Here is a 13,048-nt window from a genome sequence, read left to right on the forward strand (position 1 = left end):
AGAGAGAGACAGAGATAGAGAGAGGGAGAGACAGAGAAGGAAAGACAGATGGAGCGACAGAGAGAGACAGAGATAGAAGGAGAGAGAGGGAGTGACAGAGAGGGAAAGACAGAGGGAGGGACAGAGAGAGAGACAGAGAGAGAGCAGGTGTGACAGAGTTAGATGGAATGAGACGGAGAGACAGAGAGGGAAAGACGGATGGAGGGACAGAGAGGGAGCCAGAGAGAGTGGCAGAGACAGAGAGAGAAGGAGAGAGAGGGAGTGTCAGGAAGGGAAAGCCAGATGGAGGGACAAAGTTAGAGACAGAGAGAGAAGGAGAGAGATGGAGTGACAGGGAGGGAAGGAAAGATGGATGGATAGAGAGAGAGAGACAGAGATCGAAGGAAAGAGGAGGAGTGACAGAGAGGGAAAGACAGATGAAGGGACAGAGAGAGAGACAGAGAGAGTGGCAGAGACAGAGATAGTTGGAGAGAGAGGGAGTGACAGAGAGAGTGGGAGAGATGGTGCAAGGGAGGCACAAATGGAGTCATGGAAAGAAAGAGAGAGAGAGAGAGAGATAGTTGGAGAGAGAGGGAGTGACAGAGAGGGAAAGACAGATGGAGGGACAGAGAGAGAGAGAGACAGAGAGAGAGAGAGAGAGAGAGAGGCAGAGAGAGTGGGAGAGATGGTGTAAGGGAGGCACAAATGGAGTCATGGAAAGAGAGAGAGAGAGAGATGTAAACAGAGTCATGGACAGAGGTTGAGAAAGAGAGATAGGGAGAGACAAAGTAACAGAAAGAGAGACAGATGGAGAAGCAGAGATATGGAGGGCGAGATGGCGTGAGAGAGACAGAGGCATGGACAGAGGCAGAGAGAGAGAGAGAGAGGGAGAGACACTGAGAGACAGAGAGAGCCAGAGAGAGAGAAAGAAACAGAGAGGGAGGGAGACAGAGACAGAGAGGCAGAGACTGGGATTCAGAGGGTAACAGAGAGGGAGAGACTGGGTTTCAGAGGGTAACAGAGAGGGAGAGACTGGGTTTCAGAGGGTAACAGAGAGGGAGAGACTGGGATTCAGAGGGTAACAGAGAGGGAGAGACTGGGATTCAGAGGGTAACAGAGAGGGAGAGACTGGGATTCAGAGGGTAATGGAGAGGGAGAGACTGGGATTCAGAGGCTAACAGAGAGGGAGAGGCTGGGATTCAGAGGGTAACAGAGAGGGAGAGACCGGGATTCAGAGGGTAACAGAGAGGGAGAGAATGGGATTCAGAGAGTAACAGAGAGGGAGAGACCGGGATTCAGGGGGTAACAGAGAGGGAGAGACTGGGAATCAGAGGGTAACAGAGAGGGAGAGACTGGGATTCAGAGGATAACGGAGGGAGAAGTTGAGATGAAGAGTGAAGATGGGAGAAAGACAAAGTCCAGTGTTCGTAACACATGGATAAAGAGGAACAGAGAGGTGAGACAGGGCTTGAGAGTAAAAGACAGAGGAAGGAGAGATAAAGATGGAGAGATTACCAGGAACATAAATCTCCAGCAGTCTCTTCATGCTGATCACTCCTTTTCTCTGGATGTGGCAGGATTGCAGAGCTTAGATCTGATCCGTTGGTTATGGGATCGCTTAGCTCTGTCTATCGCATGCTGCTTACGCAGTTTGGCACGCAGATAGTCCTGGGTTGTAGCTTCACCAGGTTGACACCTCATTTTGAGGTATGCCTGGTGCTGCTCCTGGCATGCCCTCCTGCACACTTCACTGAACCGGGGTTGGTCTCCTGGCTTGATGGTAATGGTAGAGTGGGGGATATGCCGGGCCATGAGGTTACAGATTGTCTTTCTTTCTGTCTGTCTTTCTGTCTCTCGTTCCCTCCTCGCTCAGAACATCAGTCAGCCATTTTAGGTTTGTTCACGGTGGCCATTTTATGTTACAGCAGCACTGGGACATTTATTTCAGAGACTGACTCCTCACTAATGCAAGGTTAGTGCTTTAAATGTGACAGAGAAACGGGTCCTGGGGTTCAGTTGAATGTAGCTTCTCATCCCGAAAAGTGTTAGCAAACGTGTTTTTCAAATCAATTCCGCGACAACCTCAACAGGAGGAAAAACACCAACAAATGCAACAACAACCTCAACAGGAGAAAAAACACCGACAAATGCAACAACAACCTCAACAGGAGAAAAAAAACCACCGACAAATGCAACAACAACCTCAACAGGAGAAAAAAACACCAACAAATGCAACAACAACTTCAACAGGAGAAAAAAAACCACCGACAAATGCAACAACAACCTCAACAGGAGAAAAAAACACCAACAAATGCAACAACAACCTCAACATGAGAAAAAACACCAACAAATGCAACAACAACTTCAACAGGAGAAAAAAAACCACCGACAAATGCAACAACAACCTCAACAGGAGAAAAAAACACCAACAAATGCAACAACAACTTCAACAGGAGAAAAAAAACCACCGACAAATGCAACAACAACCTCAACAGGAGAAAAAAACACAAACAAATGCAACAACAACTTCAACATGAGAAAAAAACCACCGACAAATGCAACAACAACTTCAACATGAGAAAAAACACCGACAAATGCAACAACAATCTCAGCAGGGGGAAAAAACACCAACAAATGCAACAACAACCTCAACAGGAGAAAAAAACACCAACAAATGCAACAATTTCAACAGGAAAAGAACAGCTTCCCAAGGATAAAAAAACCTAACAAATACAACAACTTCAGTCGGAGAAAAGCCACTGACAAATTCAACATCATCAGAAGGGGAAAACACACCGATAAATAGGGCAGTGGCACAAGCTGTTGGAGGGACAGGAAATGGTTTACGAAGGGACAGAGTATCTGATCACACCCGGGATGGTGGAATTGAGTATTTATTAAATGGTAAGAGATTAGAAAGTGTAGATGTACAAAGCGACCTGGGTGTCCCCGTCAATAAGTCACTGAAAACTAACATGCAGGTGCAGAATGCAATTCAGAAGGCTAATGGGATGTTAGTCTTTATCACAAGAGGATTTGAGTACAGGAGTAGTGAAGTCTTGCTTCAATCACATAGAACCTTGGTTAGACCACACCTGGAGTACTGTGTGCAGTTTTGGTCCCCTTACCTTAGGAAGGATATTATTGCCAGAGAGGGAGTGCAATGAAGGTTCACCAGACTTGTTCCCGGGATGACGGGACTGTCCTATGGTGAGAGATTGGGGAAACTGAGACACAGAGAGAGAGATAGAGACAGGGAGAGGCAGAGAGACAGAGGCAGAGAGAGAGAAATGGTGTGAGAGAGACACAAACAGAGTCATGGACAGAGAGTGAGAGGAGAGACAGAGAGAGAGAGCAACAGACAGAGAGACACAAAGAGAGAGAGAAACAGAGAGAGAGAGACAGGAAGAGATAGAGAGAGAGTCAGTGAGAGAGACAGAGAGAGAGGGAGAGTGAGATAGATGGGGAGAGTGAGATAGAGGGGTAGTGTGAGATAGAGGGGGAGTGTGAGATAGAGGGGGAGTGTGAGATAGAGGGGGTGTGTGAGATAGAGGGGGTGTGTGAGATAGAGGGGGAGTGTGAGATAGAGGGGGAGTGTGAGATAGAGGGGGAGTGTGAGATAGAGGGGGAGTGTGAGATAGAGGGGGTGTGTGAGTTAGAGGGGGAGAGGAAGATAAAGGGGGAGAGGAAGATAGAGGGGGAGAGGGAGATAGAGGGGGAGAGGGAGATAGAGGGGGAGAGAGAGATAGAGGGGAGAGGGAGATAGAGGGAGAGAGTGAGATAGAGGGAGAGAGTGAGATTGAGGAGAACAGTGAGATCGAGGGGAGGGAGAGGGAGAGACAGAGAGAAGGAGAGTGGGAGTGACAGAGAGGGAAAGACAAATGGTGGAACAGAGAGAGAGACAGAGATAGAAGGAGAGAGAAGGAGTGACTGGGAGGGAAAGACAGATGGAGGGACAGAGAGAGAGAGAGAGAGAGAGAGACAGAGAGAGTGAGACAGACAGAGAGAGAGAGGCAGAGAGAGAGAGGCAGAGAGAGAGGTAGAGAGAGAGGTGGAGAGAGAGAGAGAAGGAGAGTGTGGGTGAGACAGAGAGGGAAAGGCAGTTGGAGAGACAGAGAGAGAGAGGCAGAGATGGAAGGAGAGAGAGGGAGTGACAGGAAGTGAAAGACATATGGAAAGACAGAGAGAGAGAGACAGAGATACACGGAGAGAGAGGGAGAGACATAGAGGTAAAGACAGATGGAGAGACAGAGAGAGAGAGAGAGAGACAGAGATGGAAGGAGTGAGCGGGAGAGACAGAGAGGGAAAGACAGATGGAGGGACAGAGAGAGAGACAGAGAGAGAAGGAGAGAGAGGGAGTGTCAGGGAGGGAAAGACAGATGGAGGGATAGAGAGAGAGAGACAGAGATTGAAGGAGAGAGATGGAGTGATGGGTGGGGTGTGGGAAGACAGATGGAGGGACAGGGAGAGAGGCAGAGATGGAACGAGTGAGAGGGAGTTATAGGGAGGGAAACACAGATGGAAAGACAGAGAGAAAGACAGAGATCGGACAGAGATGGAGTGACCGGGAGGGAAGGACAGATGGAGGGACAGAGAGAGAAGGAGAGAGAGGGAGAGACAGAGAGAGAGGCAGAGACAGGGAGAGAAGGAGAGAGCGGGAGAGACAGAAAGGGAAAGACAGATGGAGAGACAGAGAGAGAGAGACACACAGATAGAAGGAGAGAGAGGGAGAGACAGAGAGAGAGGCAGAGACAGAGAGAGAAGGAGAGAGAGGGAGAGACAAAAAGGGAAAGATAGATGGAGGGACAGAGAGAGAAGGAGAGAGAGGGAGAGACAGAGAGAGAGGCAGAGACAGAGAGAGAGAAGGAGAGAGAGGGAGAGACAGAAAGGGAAAGACAGATGGAGAGACAGAGAGAGAGACACACACAGATAGAAGGAGAGAGGGGGAGAGACAGAGAGAATGGCAGAGACAGAGATAGAAGGAGAGAGAGGGAGTGTCATGAGGAGTGGGAGAGGGAGATAGAGGGGGAGAGACAGATAGAGGGAGAGACAGACAGATAGAGGGGGAGACAGACAGATAGAGGGGGAGAGTGAGATAGAGGGGGAGAGTGAGATAGAGGGGGAGAGGGAGATAGAGGGGCAGAGGGAGATGGAGGGGGAGAGGGAGAGAGAGGGGCAGAGGCAGATAGAGGGGCAGAGGGAGATAGAGGGGCAGAGGGAGATGGAGGGTGGAGAGGGAGAGAGAGGGGGGAGAGGGAGAGAGAGGGGGGAGAGGGAGAGAGTGGGGAGTGGGAGAGAGAGCGGGAGAGGGAGAGAGTGAGATAGAGGGCGAGAGACCCATCAATGGGGAGAGTGAGATAGTGGGGGAAGGATGGGATAGAGTGGGGAGAGGGAGTTAGAGTGGGGAGAGGGAGATAGAGGGGGAGAGGGAGAGAGAGCGGGAGAGGGAGAGAGGGAGATAGAGGGGGTGTGTGAGATAGAGGGGGTGTGTGTGATAGAGGGGGTGTGTGTGATAGAGGGGGTGTGTGAGATAGAGGGGGAGAGGGAGGGAGAGGGAGGTAGAGGGGCAGAGGGAGATAGAGGGGGAGAGGGAGATAGAGGGGGAGAGGGAGATAGAGGGGGAGAGTGAGATAGAGGGGAAGTGTGAGATCGAGGGGATGTGTGAAATAGAGTGGGAGAGGGAGATAGAGGGGGAGATGGAGATAGAGGGTGGAGAGGGAGATAGAGTGGGTGAGGGAGAGAGAGTGGGAGAGGGAGATAGAGGGGATTGGGAGATAGCAGGGGAGAGGGAGATAGAGGGTGGCGAGGGAGATAGAGGGGGATTGGGAGATAGAGGGGGGTGAGGGAGATAGAGGGGAGAGGGAGATAGAGGGAGAGAGTGAGATAGAGGGGGAGAGTGAGATAGAGGGGAAGTGTGAGATCGAGGGGATGTGTGAAATAGAGTGGGAGAGGGAGATAGAGGGGGAGATGGAGATAGAGGGTGGAGAGGGAGATAGAGTGGGTGAGGGAGATAGAGGGGGGTGAGGGAGATAGAGGGGATTGGGAGATAGCAGGGGAGAGGGAGATAGAGGGTGGCGAGGGAGATAGAGGGGGATTGGGAGATAGAGGGGGGTGAGGGAGATAGAGGGGGGTGAGGGAGATAGAGGGGAAGAGGGAGATAGAGGGGGAGAGGGGGATAGAGGGGGAGAGGGAGATGGAGGGGGAGAGGGAGATAGAGGGGGTTGAGGGAGATAGAGGGGGTTGAGGGAGAGAGAGCGGGATTGGGAGATAGAGGGGGATTGGGAGATAGAGGGGAGAGGGAGATAGAGGGGGAGAGGGAGATAGAGGGTGGAGACGGAGATAGAGGGTGGAGACGGAGATAGAGGGTGGAGACGGAGATAGAGGGGGAGAGATGGATGGGGTAGAGGGTGGTGAACCTGTGGAATTCTCTACCGCAGAAGGCAGTGGAGGCCACGTCATTAAATATATTCATGGAGGAGAGAGATATATTTCTTAATGTCAAAGGGATCAAGGGGTATGGGGAGAAAGTGGGAACAGGGTACTGAATTAGACCATCGGTCATGATCTTTATTGAATGACGGAGCAGGCCCAAAGGGCCGAATGGCCTGTTCCTGCTCCTATTTTCTATGTTTCTATGAGAGAGGCGGATTGAGAGAGGGAGAGAGAAGGAGAAACAGAGAGAGAAGGAGAGATAGAGATGGAGCGAGGTGACCCTGATATTCTCTCTCTCTCACACACGCACATCCAGACACACACAGACACATACATAAAGGGACAGACAGAGAGAGACACACACAGACACAGACACACACACACACACACACACACACACAGACACACACACACACACACACACACACACACACAGACAGATTTTACAATCCACACTGATGTCAGTAAAAATGACCAACAGAACCTCAGTAACAATCCCCAGTGTCTGCCCAGTCCTGAGAGAGACAGAGAGAGAGATAGGGCAGTGACAGAGAAAGACAGTGAAAGAGGGAGGACAAAACTGCTTGTGGGAGAAACTTTACATTTATTTGTGTTCCACAGATTTTATTAAAAGTTGAAAGGGACTGGACACTGGAAAAGCTGTCAACACACAACAACAACACTGAGAGACTTTAGATGTGAGGGAAGGGGAGACACACTTTAAAATCCACACTGATGTCAGTAAAAATCCCCAAACACAACCTCAGTAACAATCCCCATTATCTGCCCAGTCCTGTATTGTGGGTATATGTCAAATATGTTCACACAAAGACAAACAGGGTGGTACTCCGAAATCTAGAGCTCCTTGGATGTCAAGGATCAAAGCGGGTACGATAAGGCACAAGAGGGAAGCTTATGTCAGATACCGAGAGCTCAATACCACAGAGGCTGAGATGAGTGGAGAAAGTACAAGGGTGAAATTAAAAATCAAATTAGGAGAGCAAAGAAATGGCCGGAAAATAATATTACCATTAAATCAACGAAATCACAAAGATGTTTTATAAATAAATGAAGAGCAAGAGGATAATTAAGGATAGAGTATTAGGGACCAAAAAGGGAATGTGTGTGTGGAGGTGGGAGATGTGGGCATGGTTCTGAATGAATACTTTGTCTCCATCTTTATAAAAGAGGGGGAACAATGCAGATATTGTAGTTAAAGAGGAGGAGTGTGAAATATTGGATGGGATAAACAGAGTGAGAGGGAAATATTAAGGTGTTTGGCAACTTTCAAAGTGGATAAATGGTCAGGCCTGGATGCATTGGAACCAGTTCAGAGAAGGTTCACTCGGCTGATTCCTGGGATGAAGGGGTTATCTTATGAGGAATGGTTGAACAGGTTGGGCCGATACTCATTGGAGTTTAGAAGAATGAGAGGTGATCTTATTGAAACATACTAAATACTTAAAGGGATAGACAGGTTAGATGCAGGTAAGATGTCTCCTTTGGTTCGGGAGTCTAGAACCAGGGGACACAATTTCAAAATAAGGGGGAAGCCACTTAGGTCAGAGATGGGGAGAAATGTCTTTGCTCAGAGGGTTGTGAATCTTTGGAATTCTCTATCCCAGAGGGCTGTGGAAACTCAGTCTGGGAAAAAGGCATTGAAGTGGATGATCAGCCAGGATCGTATTGAATGGCGGAACAGGCTCGATGGGCTGAATGGCCTACTCCTGTTCCTATGTTCCCAAGCTGCTGAAATAGTTTCTCCCAAACAACCCCATCAGTTCCCCTTAATATCTCAACACCTTTGAACAAATCACCTTGATCCTCCTAAATTCCAGGCAATAAATCCCCAGTTTGTGTAATATCACCTCGTAATTTAACCCTTGGAGTCCAGTTATCATTCTGGTAAATCTGCACTGCACTCAAATGGACATGGACCCCTCAAGTCTCTTTGAACCTCCAGTGTTTCTATCTTTTCACCATTTATAAAGTACTCTGTTCTAGTCTTTTTTACTGACATTGAAATCTATCTACCACAGTTTTAACCATTCACTTCAGATATCTCTTTGCATTGTTCTGCTTCCAGCTACACTGCTTACAATGCTGCCTATTTTTGTGTCATTGGTAAACTTGGGTATGTTGCATTCTACCACATCATCTTAAATCGTTAATAAATACAGCAAAACTGAGACACACACGGGCTTTGCACTAGTAGACAGGAGTGAATCATTCCAACCTCGAGGCTTTTTAACTCCAGATTTATGTATATTTTTAGAAAAAACAAAATTCTAATTCACAACAGCCCAGCGTGGGATTTGAACTCCGGCATTTTCAATTATCAGCTCAGGCCTTCAAATTAAAACCCATAAAAAGAGATTCATTTTCCTACTGCTGTTGTCTGACTGACTGAGGTTTTGTATATTGTTCCCTTCTCCTCTTCTTCCATGTGTTTGAAGTCTTTGAAGTTTATCAGACATTGGTAAACTACTTCATGTGGTGTTCTGTAAATACCTTCAATTCTGTGTATCTGGAAGGGACACAATTCAAATTCTCACCTTATTGCATCAACCAAAACCTGCAGGTCCATTCAAACAACTCTATTTCCTGTCTCTGCAAAGATAGCTCACACTTCCACAATGCAGGAATGTCTGAATGGAAACAGCTTTTGACACATTTCCCAACACGTTTGCTAACACTTTTCAGGATGAAGCTAAATTCAACTCACAGATTCCAAGCCCCAAATTGAGCTTTTGGGTAGAACAGGGAACATTGATGAAATCCCAGATCTCTCTGTCCTGTCACCCATTCTAACATTGTACCATTTAGTTTATATCACTCAGTCTTCCTTCCAAAATGCATCACTTCACATTTCTCAGCATTGAAGTTAACCTGCCCTGTGTCTGTCCAATGATAGGTTGGATAGTAAGCTGTCAAGAGGACATAAAGTGTCTGCAAAGAGATTTCCATAGGTTAAGTGAGTGAGCAAAAAATTGTCAGATGGAGTACAATGTGGGAAAATGTGAGCTTGTCCACTTTAGCAGGAAGAATAAAAATCAGTATATTATTGAAATGGAGAGAGACTGCAGAACTGTACGGTACAGAGGGATCTGGGTGTCCTGGTACATGAATCACAAAATGTTACCGTGTAGCTACAGCGAGTGATTAGGAAGGCAAATGGAATATTGTTGTTTATTGCAAGGTGAATAGAATATCAAAGTAGGGAAGTGTTGTTCCAGCTGTACAGGGCATAAGTTAGACGACGTCTGCAGGATTGTGGACACTTTTGGTCTCCTGACTGAAGAAATTATATAATTGCATTCGAAGTAGTTCAGAGAAGGTTCACTGGGCTGATTCCTGGGATGAAGGGGTTATCTGATGAGGAAAGGTTGAACAGGTTGGGTCTATACCCACTGGAGTTTAGAAGAATGAGAGGTGATCTGAGTGAAACATCTCAGGTCCCGAGGGGACTGGACAGGGTGGATGCTGAGAGGATGTTTCCCCTTGTTGGGGAGACTAGAACTAGGGGACACAGTTTAAAAATTAGGGACGTCCCATTTAAAATTGAGATGAGGAGAAATGTGTTTCTCTCAGAGTGGGGTCAGTCTGTTGAATTCTCTTCCCCAGAGACCAGTGGAGGCTGGATCATTGAATATATTCAAGGCTGAGTTCGATAGATTTTTGATCAATTAGTGAGTCAAGGGTTATGGGACACAGACAGGAAAGTGGAGTTGAGTTCACAATCAGATCAGCCATTGAATGGCAGAGCAGGCTCGAGGGGCCGAATGGCCTACTCCTGCTCCTAATTCATTTGTTCTTGTGTGTTCCATTTCACCAGACTGCCTCTCTGTTCCTGCATTCAATGAGATCAGGGCTGATCTGTGATCAAACTTACACCATATATCCTACCTTTGCCCCTTATCTCTTAGTACATTTGTTTAACAAGAATCTATCAATCACAGGTTTAAAAATTAACCAATAAGCCAGCATGAAATTTCCACAAACAATATCATGAGGGTGTGATGGTTCCCACAGTGGAATAGCTGGCTGAATATTTAAAATGGAGGCTATTCCTTCTGGATCATCAAAAGTGTCCGCCTGGGCTCCAACTTCATCTGCATTCCTCCCTCTCCCGATGTTTTTTTTCTCTCCATACCTATCTCAAATATGTTTGTGTGCACAGCAGTGAAGGCTTAAATCAAGTTAATATATCTTACATTATCCTCTTCATCCACCTCAACAATCTCTCTCTCTCTCCAAGTTTGTCCCTCTCTACGGCCCTCTCTATGCCTTCATATCTAACCCTCCGTCCCTCTGTCTCTCTCCTAGTGTCAGTGATAGCAGAGATAGAGACAGAGATAGAAGGAGAGGGAGGGAGTGACAGAGAGGGAAAGACAGATGGAGGGACAGAGTGAGAGACAGAGAGAGGAGAGAGATGGAGTGACAGTGAAGGAAGGGCAGATGGAGGGATAGAGAGAGAGAGAGACAGAGATAGAAGGAGAGAGATGGAGTGACAGGAAGGGAAGGACCGATGGACAGATGGAGGGATGGAGAGAGAGAGAGACAGAGACAGAAGGAGAGAGAGGGAGAGACAGAGAGGGAAAGACAGATGGAGGGACAGAGAGAGACAGAGAGAGAGACAGAGAGAGAGAGAGAGAAGGAGAGATTGGGAGAGACAGAGAGGGAAAGGCAGTTGGAGAGACAGAGAGAAAGAGAGAGGGGCAGAGATGGAAGGGGAGAGGGGGAGTGACAGGGACGGAAAGACAGATGGAAAGACAGAGAGGGAGAGACTGTGATAGAAGGATAGAGAGGGAGAGACCGAGATTGAAGGAGAGAGAGGGAGTGACTGGGAGGGAAAGACAGATGGAGGGACAGAGAGAGATGCAGAGGCAGAGAGAGAAGGAGAGATTGGGAGAGACAGAGAGGGAAAGGCAGTTGGAGAGACAGAAAAAGAGAGAGAGGCAGAGATGGAAGGAGAGAGAGGGAGTGACAGGGAGGGAAGGACAGATGGAAAGACAGTGAGAGAGACAGTGATAGAAGGAGAGAGAGGAAGAGACAGAGATTGAAAGAGTGAGAGGGAGTGACTGGGAGGGAAAGAGAGATGGAGAGATAGAGAGAGGGAGAGACAGAGAGGCAAAGACAGATGGGGGGACAGAGAGAGAGACAGAGAGAGAGGCAGAGAGAGAGAGAGAAGGAGAGTTTGGGAGAGACAGAGAGGAAAGGCATTTGGAGAGAAGGAGAGAGAAGGAGAGAGAAGGAGAGAGAGGGAGTGTCAGGGAGGGAAGGACGGATGGACAGCTGGAGGGATTGAGAGAGACAGACAGAGATAGAAGGAGGGAGAGGGAGAGACAGAGAGGGAAAGGCAGATGGAGGGACAGAGAGAGAGACAGATAGGCAGAGAACGAGAGAGAAGGAGAGATTGGGAGAGACAGAGAGGGAAAGGCAGATGGAGGGACAGAGAGAGAGAGACAGAGAGAGAGGCAGAGACAAAGAGAGAAGGAGAGATTGGGAGAGACAGAGAGGGAAAGGCAGTTGGAGAGACAGAGCAAGAGAGAGAGTGGCAGAGATGGAAGGAGGGAGAGGGAATGTCAGGAAGGGAAAGACAGATGGAAAGACAGAGAGAGAGAGACAGTGATAGAAGGAGAGAGAGGGAGAGACTGGGAGGGAAAGACAGATGGAGGGACAGAGAGAGAAGGAGAGAGAGGGAGTGTCAGGGAGGGAAGGACAGATGGACAGATGGAGGGATTGAGAGAGAGAGACAGAGATAGAAGGAGAGAGAGGGTGAGACAGAGAGGGAAAGGCAGATGGAGGGACAGAGACAGAGACAGAGAGAGAGGCAGAGACAGAGAGAGAAGGAGAGATTGGGAGAAACAGAGAGGGAAAGGCAGTTGGAGAGACAGAGAAACAGAGAGAGGCAGAGATGGAAGGAGAGAGAGGGAGTGACAGGGAGGGAAAGACAGATGGAGAGACAGAGATGGAAGGAGAGAGAGGGAGTGATGGGGAGGGAAAGACAGATGGAGAGACAGAGAGAAAGACAGAGATAGAAGGAGAGAGAGGGAGTGACAGGGAGGGAAAGACAGACGGAGGGACAAAGTGAGAGACAGAGAGTGAAGGAGAGAGAGGGAGAGACAGAGAGGGACAGACAGATGGAGAGATAGAGATAAAAGGAGAGAGATGGAGAGACAGGGAGGGAAGGACAGACGGACGGAGAGAGAGAGGGTCAGAGATAGAAGGAGAGAGAGGGAGTGACATGGGGGGAAACACAGATGGAGGGACGGTGAGAAAGTGAAGGAGGGAGAGGGAGAGATAGAGAGAAGGAGAGTGGGATTGACAGAGAGGGTAAGACAAATGGTGGAACAGAGAGAGAGAGAGAGATAGAAGGAGAGAGAGGGAGCAACAGAGAGGGAAAGACAAATGGAGGGACAGAGAGAGAGACTGAGATAGAAGGAGCGAGAGGGAGTGACATGGGGGGAAAGACAGATGGAGGGACGGCGAGAAAGTGAAGGAGGGAGAGGGAGAGATAGAGAGAAGGAGAGTGGGAGTGACAGAGAGGGAAAGACAAATGGTGGAACAGAGAGAGAGACAGAGATAGAAGGAGAGAGAGGGAGCAACAGAGAGGGAAAGACAAATGGAGGGACAG

The sequence above is a fragment of the Heterodontus francisci genome, unplaced genomic scaffold, assembly GCF_036365525.1.
Source record: "Heterodontus francisci isolate sHetFra1 unplaced genomic scaffold, sHetFra1.hap1 HAP1_SCAFFOLD_136, whole genome shotgun sequence".
In the NCBI taxonomy this organism is placed as follows: domain Eukaryota; kingdom Metazoa; phylum Chordata; class Chondrichthyes; order Heterodontiformes; family Heterodontidae; genus Heterodontus; species Heterodontus francisci.